Below are 12,526 nucleotides of genomic sequence, written 5' to 3'. Positions count from 1 at the left end.
TATTGTTTTCCTCTATTTCTCTGCATTGTTCACTTAGGAAGGCTTTCTTATCTCTTCTTTCTATTCTTTGGAACTCTGTATTCAGATAGGTATATCTTTCCTTTTCTCCTTTGACTTTCACTTCTCTTCTTTTCTTGGCTATTTGTAAGGCCTCCTCAGACAACCATTTTGCCTTTTTGTATTTCCTTCTCTTGGGGATAGTTTTGATCACCACCTCCTGTACAATGTTATGAACCTCCATCCATTGTTCTTCAGGCACTCTGTCTATCATATCTAATCCCTTAAATCTATTTGTCACTTCCACTGTATAACGTAAGGGGTTTGATATAGGTCATATATGAATGGTGTATTGATTTTCCCTACTTTCTTTAATTTATATGAGGAGTAAAAATACTTACATAGGAAATGAATTAAAGTTTGATGATAAAATCTTGGAATATAAGAAGGGAAAGACATCTACAAAATTCTTATTTTATGGAAATGACATAAAGGTGCAAAGTCACAGAGTTAATGAGTGACCAACCCGGGAATCATCAGGGAATGTTATTTTAAATATCTGCTGACCATAAATAGTGAGTTACTATTATTGGCATGATTAAAGGCTAGCATTTAAAAAATTTTATTTAAAAAGATAAAAGAAAGTTTATTGATGTATAGTTGATTTACAGTGTGTTAATTTCTGCTATACAGCAAAGTGATTCATTTATACATATGTATATTCTTTTTTATATTGTTTTCCATTATGGTTTATCCCAAGATATTGAATATTGCTCCCTGTGCTATGCAGTAGGACCTTATTCTTTATCCATTTTATATACTCTAGCTTGCATCTGTTAATCCCAAACTCTCAGTCCTTCCCTTCCTCATCTCCTAGATTTTTTTTATAGTGATTGGCTAGCTAGTTAATGGTTGTTTAGAGAGAAAGAGTCTGACTTTGTTCTTTATCACTTGGATTTATTAATAGAACTATCTCTCCATTAGCCTGATTATATTTAGTTTCTTTTCTCCAATGGGTATTTTCTCAAAATATTTTGAACCTAGATTGACCATGAGACCTATTTCATTCACAGTGGGTATGTATTGATTTCTCCCAAGACTTTGTCCAAAAAGTAGACTTCTGTTGAAAGATTTTTTAAGATAGTCAGTGACATGCTCTTGTTTAACATTATTACACTCAGTTTATAAATGGGGAGAATCAGAGCAATGGACAAGTGGAATTGACATCATCCGTTACCATGTTTGGAGAAATCTTATGTAGTTTCAAATACGTCCCAGAAATACCTAGATGCCTCCAGAGCCACTGAAAGCTGTAGCTATCCAGTCTGCTTTTCAAAGATGGCAGTATTAAATCTTAAACACATGGCATTCTTGCCAAAAATCGAAAGTGCTTCATGGTTAAATGACATTTTCCTAAATCATAGTTGTTAATATTTTAATGACTCTTTTTTTCCTAATGAGTTCAACTGAGATGTAAGAAATCCTAGGGGAGATGTTATTTACCCGTGCTGTAACCTGACCTTTTACCGTTACAGCCCACCTTCCTAAGTGACTTCAAAGGGCCAGGTCAGAGAGCACAGGAAGCGGCCCTCAGCTGGATGAGAATGTCCTTCCCGTGCCCTGTTCAGTGATTCTGTGTGGAGGTCAGAGTCGTGAGCTGTGGCTCCCACTTTGCATCTTGACCAGAGCTGTGCTATTCCATCTGCCCAGTCATACATATATCAATAACGTTTCAGTGTCTTTATTTTTTTACTTAAAAATATTTATTTATTTGGCTGTGCCAAGTCTTAGTTTTGGCATGTGGGATCTTTGATCTTCACTGCAGCACGCAGGTTCTTAGTTGTGACATGTGGCATCTAGTTTCCTGATCAGGGATTGAACCCAGGCCCCCTGAATTGGGAGCATGGAGTCTTGGCCACTGGATCACCAGGGAAGTCCCTCGGGATCTTTAGATGAAAAGGAAACCTAAGGAATGGAGGTGAGAAACATTTTTGTTTGCTCTGAAGTATAATACATTAGTCAAGGGTTGCAAGAGTAACAATTGTTCTAGTATCTTATTTTTGGAAGTAGATAGTTGCAAAAGAGCATACAGAATAAAAAATTATTTAGTAAGGACAATAATTTAGCAGGAAGAAGGTTTGAAAAGGAGAGAATTAAAAAAAGATTCAGTCACAGTATAAGGATAGAAGAGAAAAAAAAATATACATAAATATATTTGATACAGACAGAAGACACAGAAGACACCCAAACCAATGTATATATTTAGCCACAGTGCCCTGGGGAGGCAATCAGATAGGGACAGACAGGGGAGAGACATCTAGGGATATTTACTAAGGACAGAAGTTTAGGCTTTTATCAATTTTAGGAGGTAAAGAAATTTATATCTGTGTTGTGTTTGACAATTTTCTTCAGGTTCAGTGTAGACAATGGGGGGAAGTTTACCAAAGATCGAAGGGGAGTGAGCTGTCTTGGGGAAGTGTCTGAGTCACTAGAAATTGTCATCTATTATTTGGGCTTTCCTGGTGGCTCAGATGGTAAAGAATCTGCCTGTAAGCAGGAGATCTGGGTTTGATACTTGGGTTGGGAAGATCCCCTGGAGAAGGTAATGGCTGCCCGCTCCAGTATTCTGGCCTGGAGAATTCCATGGACAGAGGAGCCTGGTGAGCTACAGCCCATGGGGTCACAAAGACTTGGACACAGCTCAGTGACTTTCACTTTAACAGTTGTTAATTTTATCCCTTGAAGCAGTTTTCCCAACTTGCTTCTGTTTTGCAAGTATGTCTTCTTATTGGTAGAAAAACAACTGGTTCAGGAAGAAGATGGAGATAAGAAAGTGAAGATGGTTCAGTTAATTAAGTGACTTGTCCTGAGGACAAGGACCAAATAAGCAGTGGGCCAGCCTGTATTAAGAGGAAGCTGAGCTCCAAATAGTGCCTGCCAGCCATGTAGTCCTGAGTTGATGGCTTAAAATATGCATCTGTTCCTTATCCATACCTGGGGGTGAAACTTTGGCTTGCTGGACTGCCCTGAAGATCAAATGTGATAGTGTATGTTTTTTCCTGATTGTAAAGTGTACAAAAATACAAAATACGAAAGTAACTTCCTTGACTATTATTCCATTTTGCTCAAGGTTTTATGCAGGACATTGGGCTCCAACCTTAGAAGAATTTATGTTAATTCCAGAGACAAAACATACAAATTGAATTTAAAAGACATATACACTCCAGTGTTCATTGCAACACAATTTATAATAGCCAGGGCACGGAAGCAACCTTGGTAAAATAGGTGGCTTCTGGGAAACTTCTCTAAAGCATAGGGATGAAGGCTCAGCGTCTGTGGTGATCTGGAGGGGTGGGATGTGGGGGCTGGGAGGAAGGGCCACGAGGGAAGGGGTGAATGTATACGGATAACTGATTCACTTCCTATACAGCAGAAACTAACACTGTAAAGTAATTATATTCCAATAAAACAGTCTTGAATAAAATGAGACCTTTTTATGTATTAAACACCGTGTCAGTATTTGGATACAAAAATGAGTACAGTGTCATTCCTGCCTTCAGAGAGTTTCCACTGGGGAATTAGTGGAAAAAATGAATGCAGATTATAATAACATTAACAATGCAGGTGTGAAAGGCAAAGTTAAAGGGTAAGTGTCACATGGGTATAGAGGAAAAGGCCAGAAGGGGAGGGAAGAAAAACCGAAGGTCAGTTCAGAAGTCCTGGAGCAACAGGGTTGCTCAGGGATTTGTGACAAATCCCATTACTCTCTCGAATTGGTGCTATCCTTTTTTTTTTTTTTTAAGCCACTCTCTTTTAAAAATCTTTGCTTTGAATGTACTTATTTTCACTCCTCGCATTTAAAACATTTCATTTTAGGAGATTTCTGAGTTCTTTTCCAGCTGACCTGATTTTACATCAGACACCTTTGTGATAAACAAGGTAATAGCCTTGCGAGTCATCAATTCTGGTCCTTTCTCATCTGAGTGATGGGAGCCAATGGACCAGAGCAGAGAACAAATTACTTTCAACATTAGAACTTCGGAAACTTTTTGCAGTATTCCTTACTTCAAATCCAAATGCTATCCTCAAGTGTTAGCTCTCTTGCTGTTGACTCCCTCTTTTCTCACTATCCCAATCACAGCAATCACCTCCCCCCCCGCCCTACCCCCGACTCCTCTCCATTGTCAAGTTCTTTTGTGTGTGTGTGTGTTGTTAAAATTAAAACCTCATTCTAGAACTCCTTCAGCCTCCTATATGGGAGATGCTTTCTGTAATATAGATTGGTATAGTAGACACTGTAATACATCCACCAGAATACATTTTTTTAGAGATAATAGGTAACCTTTTTTTTTTTTTTACCACTTGATCATTTTTAAGTGTGCAGTTCAGTAGTGTAAGTGTCTTCACATTGTTTTTTTTTTTTGAGGTTGGGTGGATAGAGCTGCTTTGCAATGGTGTGTTCATATCTGCTGTACAACGAAGTGAATCAGCTGTATGTTCACATGTGTCCCATCCCTCTTGGATCTCCTTCCTCTCCCACCCCTCACCCCTCCTGGGCACCACAGAGCACTGAGCTGAGCTCCCTGAGCTGTATACTGAGCTTCCCACTAGCGACCTGTCTCACACACAGTAGTGTATATAGGTCAGTCCCAATCTCCCAATTTGTTGTCATGTTCTGACAGACCTTTCTCTGAAATGTTTGAATTTAATCCATCAATCCATCTATCCCCTACAGCTAATGTCACAGAATATTTTAAGAGACTTTCTCTCTGATCGTTTCACTCTGTGAATCACAGTCAGGTCAGTAGCCCTAAAAACACCTTTATAATAACTCAGGCTTCTTTAAAAACCTATAAAAGGTTTTGCTGTTAACCTATAAAAGGTTTTTAAAGAAGTCAAATCTACTTTAGACGAAGTCAAATCTGCTTTAGACTTTCTGATGATCTACAGTCTAGGCTAGTCTCCCCTTGCTCACTTTTCTGAACTTTTAACTGCAATCTGACTTATACACTTTTTTCTGAAAAGGGAGGCCCTTTCATTTTCTGCCTGCAGGAGTGTCATAGGATGAATGGGAAAAAAGAGAGAGGTGAGGAACAGAAGCGCTTACTCACTCCTCAACAGAATCCCTTTCTAAGCCTCTGTTAATCCTGGCTTAACTTTAACATCCATTTCTCATGTCTTTAAAGTGGAAAAAAATGAAAGGAATTGCCTGTGGTCATTGGCAAACAAATGAAAATAAGGAAAAATTCAAGTTTAAAGTTGTTTCTTTGTATATTTTTAAACAGGGATCCAGATTGTGTGTCTGCCACTTAGTAGGTTCTCAATAAATGTTTGTTGAATGGTAAGTGAATGTTCAGGGCCAGAATGAAAATAGGCCAAAGTATGAGACCTTTTTCTTGATCCCTCACTTCGCTGATGTTTCTCCCCTCACCTTGCTTCTTTTTTAGCCTGAAAACTCTCTTGTCAATTGGTATGAATGTATGTGTGCTTTGAAAACTTAATTGGACAAAAGTTCCATTTGAAGCTGAATTATTTTGTAATATTTGGAGGAAATACTTTGCATATGATAAAGATATTATGACTTTGACATATTTAACAATGGTATATGAACTCTGTCAAGCCATCAATCTTAGCCACTCAGTAGTATCCGACTCTTTGAGACCCTGTGGACTATAGCCCACCAGGCTCTTCTGTCCATGAGATTATCCCAGCAAGAATACTGGAGTGAGCTGCCATTTCCTCCTCCAGAGGATCTTTCTGACCCAGAGATCGAACCCAATAACCCAGGTCTGCATTGCCAGGCAGTTTCTTTAAAACTGAGCCACCTGGGAGCCCACATACAAACTCTTTCCATAGAATTAATTTCTTTGCTTATCATTTAGTTACAGTGTAATTGTAACTTGTACAATGTAATTTGTAATGCAAATATGTATTAAGCAATTTAACCATTTGTATTTATTTAATTAAACATTATTATAGTAAGTAAATCTGCTTAAGATCAGATCAGATCAGATCAGTCGCTCAGTCGTGTCTGACTCTTTGCGACCCCATGAATCGCAGCACGCCAGGCCTCCCTCTCCATCACCAACTCCCGGAGTTCACTCAGACTCACGTCCATCGAGTCAGTGATGCCATCCAGCCATCTCATCCTCTGTCGTCCCCTTCTCCTCCTGCTCCCAATCCCTCCCAGCATCAGAGTCTTTTCCAATGAATCAACTATTCGCATGAGGTGGCCAAAGTACTGGAGTTTCAGCTTTAGCATCATTCCCTCCAAAGAACACCCAGGGCTGATCTCCTTCAGAATGGACTGGTTGGATCTCCTTGCAGTCCAAGGGACTCTCAAGAGTCTTCTCCAACACCACAGTTGAAAAGCGTCAATTCTTCGGTGCTCAGCCTTCTTCACAGTCCAACTCTCACATCCATACATGACCACAGGAAAAACCACAGCCTTGACTAGACAAACCTTTGTTGGCAAAGTAATGTCTCTGCTTTTGAATATGCTATCTAGGTTGGTCATAACTTTCCTTCCAAGGAGTAAGCGTCTTTTAATTTCATGGCTGCAGTCACCATCTGTAGTGATTTTGGAGCCCAGAAAAATAAAGTCTGACACTGTTTCCACTGTTTCCCCATCTATTTCCCATGAAGTGATGGGACCGGATGCCATGATCTTCGCTTTCTGAATGTTGAGCTTTAAGCTCACTTTTTCACTCTCCACTTTCACTTTCATCAAGAGGCTTTTGAGTTCCTCTTCACTTTCTGCCATAAGGGTGGTGTCATCTGCATATCTGAGGTTATTGAGATTTCTCCTGGCAATCTTGATTCCAGCTTGTGTTTCTTCCAGTCCAGCGTTTCTCATGATTTACTCTGCATATAAGTTAAATAAACAGGGTGACAATATACAGCCTTGATGAACTCCTTTTCCTATTTGGAACCAGTCTGTTGTTCCATGTCCAGTTCTAACTGTTGCTTCCTGACCTGCATACAAATTTCTCAAGAGGCAGATCAGGTGGTCTGATAGATTTACCCTAAAAGCTAAAACTTAAAATAGACACAATCAGTTATATCCTGTGTCCCAGGGGTGGCACAGTTGGGGCAGTGGTGTGTGTGTGTGTGTGTGTGTGCGCATGTGTGCATATGTGTGAGCTTTGTTAATACAGAGAGCAAAAATCTTCCAAATTTTATTGCCAAAGGTAGATATTGGGCAATGGGTACTTTTAGAGAATGCATTGGGTACTTTTAGAATTCTACCCTGAACACTTAATTGGTACAAACGGAGAGTCAGAAAGATCATTTATAGATTTAAATTAACTAATTTGCTTTCTCAGAAATTTCAATGAGTGTTTCATTGGAAATAAGGTAAGCCATTTTAAAAATTGTGCCTTGACTGGACTTCCCTTGCTTGAGGTTCTAATACTAATGAATTCTGCTTTTATGACTCCTAAAAGCTGTTGGCTCTAGTTTGGAAATAACCCAGATATTTGGGGATAAGGTAAGGTAAGATAAGGTAAGATAAGTCACTTTAGTCGTGTCCGACTCTTAGCGACCCCATGGACTGCAGCCCACCAGGCTCCTCTGTCCATGGGATTTTCCAGGCAAGAGTACTGGAGTGGGGTGCCATTGCCTTCTCCGATTTGGGGATAATTTTGACTTAAAAGAAAATCATAAAAATAAGAGACAGAAATTATGGTGGACCTGCCTAATTTTTCCTCATTGGTTTTTCTGTGTTAACTCCAATCAATCCTCAGAATCAAGAGTCAACAACAAGGCATACATTGATTTATAGTCCAGGGTGTGTGATTAATTGATTCAATGCTGGAGAAAGGAGCATTAGAAGTTTGCAAATTTTCATGGTATCAAGTCACTGTCTGCTGGTGGCTAAAATACAGAAGCCAGGAGTTTTGTCCCCTTCAACTTCTTTCCCGAAAGCATCAGTGCCCACTATGATATGGAGATTTAATTTATCAGCACAGTAAGGAAGACTGTGTGTTTCACACTCTTTTGAGACTCAAAGTCTCTTTCAAAATCCTCTCAAAAAACCCACAAGATAAACATTTCTCCCCTTATGTGAGTCAAGGTCAATTTGTAGGTCTTCAGAACCATTAAGAATCTGGAAGAAAGAGGAGATACAGGAACGCTGGAGACAAAGGAGTTAATTGACACAGTACCAAATAACTCATCTTCAGCAACTGATAATTTTTAAAGTATTAGGGAGTTTAACTGTATAACACACTGTATCATAATTACTTCTGAGTTCAGATTTGAGAGAATCTAGAATTAGCAAGCCCTTCAGGAGATCTCCCTTAATAGAGTTCTTCCATGTTGCTAAGATAATTGTTAACTCCCTCATGATTTTTTAGCAGGAGGGAGTTAATGCCTAAAGAGAGGTAGAATTGAAAGTGTTTGGTGCATAAATTGCAGCTCTGCTCAAACTAGTTAGAAAATCTGGGGTAATGAACTTCTTTCTCCCTTGATTTTCTAATCTGAAAACTATGAATGTACTCGTGTCCTTTCATTGTTATGTGATGAAAATGAGCTGCTCCATACCAAACTCCCGGAGTGCTGCTCATCGGGAGCACACTCATTTTGTGTCAGCTATTGTTATTAGGACTAAATTATTATGAATCATTTCTTGTTTCATCAGAGTTACCTCTAGTTAAAAGGAATCAAGGATAGAGACTTCTTACTATTTTAAAGAGGATTTAGATGCATATGTAAAGATAACGACTAAATGTATTAAAGGAATTGCATTGAGTATGAATTCTAGCTAAATCATTGTTTCTTCCTAGGGAAAAGCAATCACAAAAGTCTTAAACTAGAGCATAAAGGCATTAGAGAAACTATAAGGGAGAATATACCACTGAGACTTAGATTAATTCTAAGTGAAGTTGTAACTCTGGGATCTTTCAGGCAGGTCAATCTTAGACAGCATTTGAAACACTTGGGTTAATTTTTTGGTGTCCTCCAGTCTTGTGGGTTTCGTTATTCCTTCCATGGGCTGCCACAGCCCTTCATGAAATGTCTAGTCCAGGCCACCTCCAATATACTTAGTCAATATAAGTTTATACACTACTCCTGGTCCTCACCTGAAACTTGCAGATTTTATAGTTTTTGCTTTATCAATAATATTTCCAGAATGGATTTCCAACTCTGATAACTATATAGGTAATCCTTTTTTGGATGATCTCTTCCAGTTTTCATACCAATGAAATTATATGTAGTTGTAATAAAAATATATATAATTTTATATTTTCTTTTGTCCATTCAGCAGCATTTTCTGTATCCTTTCTACATTTATCTTAGTTGTAGAGTCAGTCATCAAATTTTTATATAAATATCAAATACCTTTTCTATTATTGATTTTTTGGCTTGGTATTATTTGACTTGGTATTAGTTTTATATTTTCCTCTTAAAATTCTGTTATAAATGTCTTGGCTCATTTTTTCATTTTCACATTATTTACTTAAAACAAATTCCAAACATTGGATCATTAGGCTAAAGGCATGAACATTTCTATGTATCAGCATGTATGTTCACACACATAGCCAGGTCTTCCTCTAAAAGCAATAAGCAAATTTGTTTCTATCAGCATTAACGGTGTGCAACATATTTGGCTCATAAACCCCTTTTATCCTAATTCCTGAGGTTTTCAGGAAAGAAATACTTTGACTAACTCCAATTGATGTATGAATGACTGATGACATCTTCTTTACTCATTTTAGAAATTCTAAATTTAGAAATTCTAAGCAGTATGAGTGTGTGTGTGTATCCATAGTAACACAAATTTCTGAATATTTAGAGGCAAGAGAACTTTCTGGGGTTTAGATCACAATGTGTAACACACTGTACAATTTCCTTACTTAGGAAGGCCAGTTTAAACAGAGTGTAGATTCATACTGAGTGAGGGAAGGCAATAAACATTCCTTCCAGCATTATATTATTATAACTTAATGAGAAATAGATTGGGTTTGCGGGTGATTCGTTACTTCAGCAAACACTTAAGAAACTTCCTCATTGTCCAAAGCCCTGAATCAGGTGCCACAATTGCTCCAGATGTAAAAACCACACTCAGAGCCCTCGGTGACTTTCTAGTCAAATAAGGAGGATAAACATGACCACAAATCAATACAGTACTAAGTAGAAAGTGATGCCTCATCCAAAAAATAATGTGAAAGTTAAGTGGAGAAAGAGATTGCTTTGATGAAGTGGTGATTTATCTCAGACCTAAGTATTCAATGTCAGTGATATCTAGAGAAAAAAGAAGTCCCATTCTCATTTTAAAGCAGATGAGATTTTTTTTTTCCAAAATGAATTATGTACATTTTTCTGCCTTCATCAGTGACATTGACACATGAAAATATTTGGGAAACCTTATGAAATTCCAACATCCTTATGGACAGCAAAGGCACTGTAATTTTCCCAAAGGCATGTACTTATTGAGGCATAATCTCTTCTAGGAGAGATGGAGGTTGAGATTAATGCGAGAAGCACTCATGAATTTTAAATTTCATGAGTTGACGTTTGATCTGTAGCAGGACACTAAGATTAATTCAGGATACAGTGTGTATTTGTAGCTGAATTAATCAAATATACTGAAATTGATAAAAAGAAGAAAGAAAGTGAGTTTGACATACTGTTTCACAGTTGTCATTACATTAAATGCCCAGCACATTCAATAAAACATAGTTCAGAAATAAAGGGGAAAATCTGAAACTGGCATTTTAACTCTTTCTTTCAGAACAGTACAATGAACCTTCAATAGCTTCTGCAGAATCCTTAAGGTAGCAGTTTCTTTAGAAAATAGACATGAAATCTGTCCTTTTTAAAAAAATTAATTCATTTTTTATTGAAGGATAATTGCTTTACAGAATTTTATTGTTTTCTGTCAAAGTGCAACATGAATCAGCCAATCAGATCAGATCAGTCACTCAGTCGTGTCCGACTCTTTGTGACCCCATGAATCGCAGCACGCCAGGCCTCCCTGTCCATCAACAACTCCCGGAGTTCACTCAGACTCACGTCCATCGAGTCAGGGATGCCCTCCAGCCATCTCATCCTCTGTCGTCCCCTTTTCCTCTTGCCCCCAATTCCTCCCAGCATCAGAGTCTTTTCCAATGAGTCAACTCTTCGCATGAGGTGGCCAAAGTACTGGAGTTTTAGCTTTAGCATCATTCCTTCCAAAGAACACCCAGGGCTGATCTCCTTCAGAATGGACTGGTTGGATCTCCTTGCAATCCAAGGGACTCTCAAGAGTCTTCTCCAACACCACAGTTCAAAAGCATCAATTCTTTGGTGCTCAGCCTTCTTCAACAGTCCAACTCTCACATCCATACATGACCACAGGAAAACCATAGCCTTGACTAGATGGACCTTTTTTGGCAAAGTAATGTCTCTGCTTTTAAACATGCTATCTAGGTTGGTCATAACTTTCCTTCCAAGGAGTAAGCGTCTTTTAATTTCATGGCTGCGATCACCATCTGCAGTGATTTTGGAGCCCAGAAAAATAAAGTCTGACACTGTTTCCCCATCTATTTCCCATGAAGTGATGGGACCGGATGCCATGATCTTCATTTTCTGAATGTTGAGCTTTAAGCTCACTTTTTCACTCTCCACTTTCACTTTCATCAAGAGGCTTTTGAGTTCCTCTTCACTTTCTGCCATAAGGGTGGTGTCATCTGCATATCTGAGGTTATTGAGATTTCTCCTGGCAATCTTGATTCCAGCTTGTGTTTCTTCCAGTCCAGCGTTTCTCATGATGTACTCTGCATATAAGTTAAATAAGCAGGGTGACAATATACAGCCTTGACGTACTCCATTTCCTATTTGGAACCAGTCTGTTGTTCCATGTCCAGTTCTAACTGTTGCTTCCTGACCTGCATACAAATTTCTCAAGAGGCAGATCAGGTGGTCTGGTATTCCCATCTCTTTCAGAATTTTCCACAGTTTACTGTGATCCACACAGTCAAAGGCTTTGGCATAGTCAATGAAGCAGAAATAGATGCTTTTCTGGAACTCTCTTGCTTTTTCCATGATCCAGAGGATGTTGGCAATTTGATCTCTGGTTCCTGTATGTTTTCTAAAACCAGCTTGAACATCAGGAAGTTCACGGTTCACATATTGCTGAAGCCTGGCTTGGAGAATTTTGAGCATTACTTTACTAGCGTGTGAGATGAGTGCAATTGTGCGATAGTTTGAGCATTCTTTGGCATTGCCTTTCTTTGGGATTGGAATGAAAACTGACATTCTCCATCCTGTGGCCACTGCTGAGTTTTCCAAATTTGCTGGCATATTGAGCACAGCACTTTAACAGCATCATCTTTCAGGATTTGGAATAGCGCAACTGGAATTCCATCACCTCCACTAGCTTTGTTCATAGTGATGCTTTCTAAGGCCCACTTGACTTCACATTCCAGGATGTCTGGCTCTAGGTCAGTGATCACACCATCGTGATTATCTGGGTCGTGAAGATCTTTTTTGTACACTTCTTCTGTGTATTCTTGCCATCTCTTCTTGATATCTTCTGCTTCTGTTA

At 38.7% G+C, this 12,526-nt stretch overlaps 1 protein-coding gene across 8 annotated transcripts in view; it reads left to right on the top strand.

Moving 5' to 3' along the window:
* MLIP (muscular LMNA interacting protein) overlaps nt 1-12,526 on the top strand; it is a 294,647-nt gene that overhangs the window by 62,958 nt on the left and 219,163 nt on the right. The gene's annotated exons all lie outside the window — the stretch shown is intronic.

This window comes from Bos taurus, chromosome 23, assembly GCF_002263795.3.
Source record: "Bos taurus isolate L1 Dominette 01449 registration number 42190680 breed Hereford chromosome 23, ARS-UCD2.0, whole genome shotgun sequence".
Taxonomy (NCBI): domain Eukaryota; kingdom Metazoa; phylum Chordata; class Mammalia; order Artiodactyla; family Bovidae; genus Bos; species Bos taurus.
The sequence above is the reverse complement of the archived record's forward strand: the minus strand, read 5'-3'. Positions and strand labels throughout refer to the sequence as shown.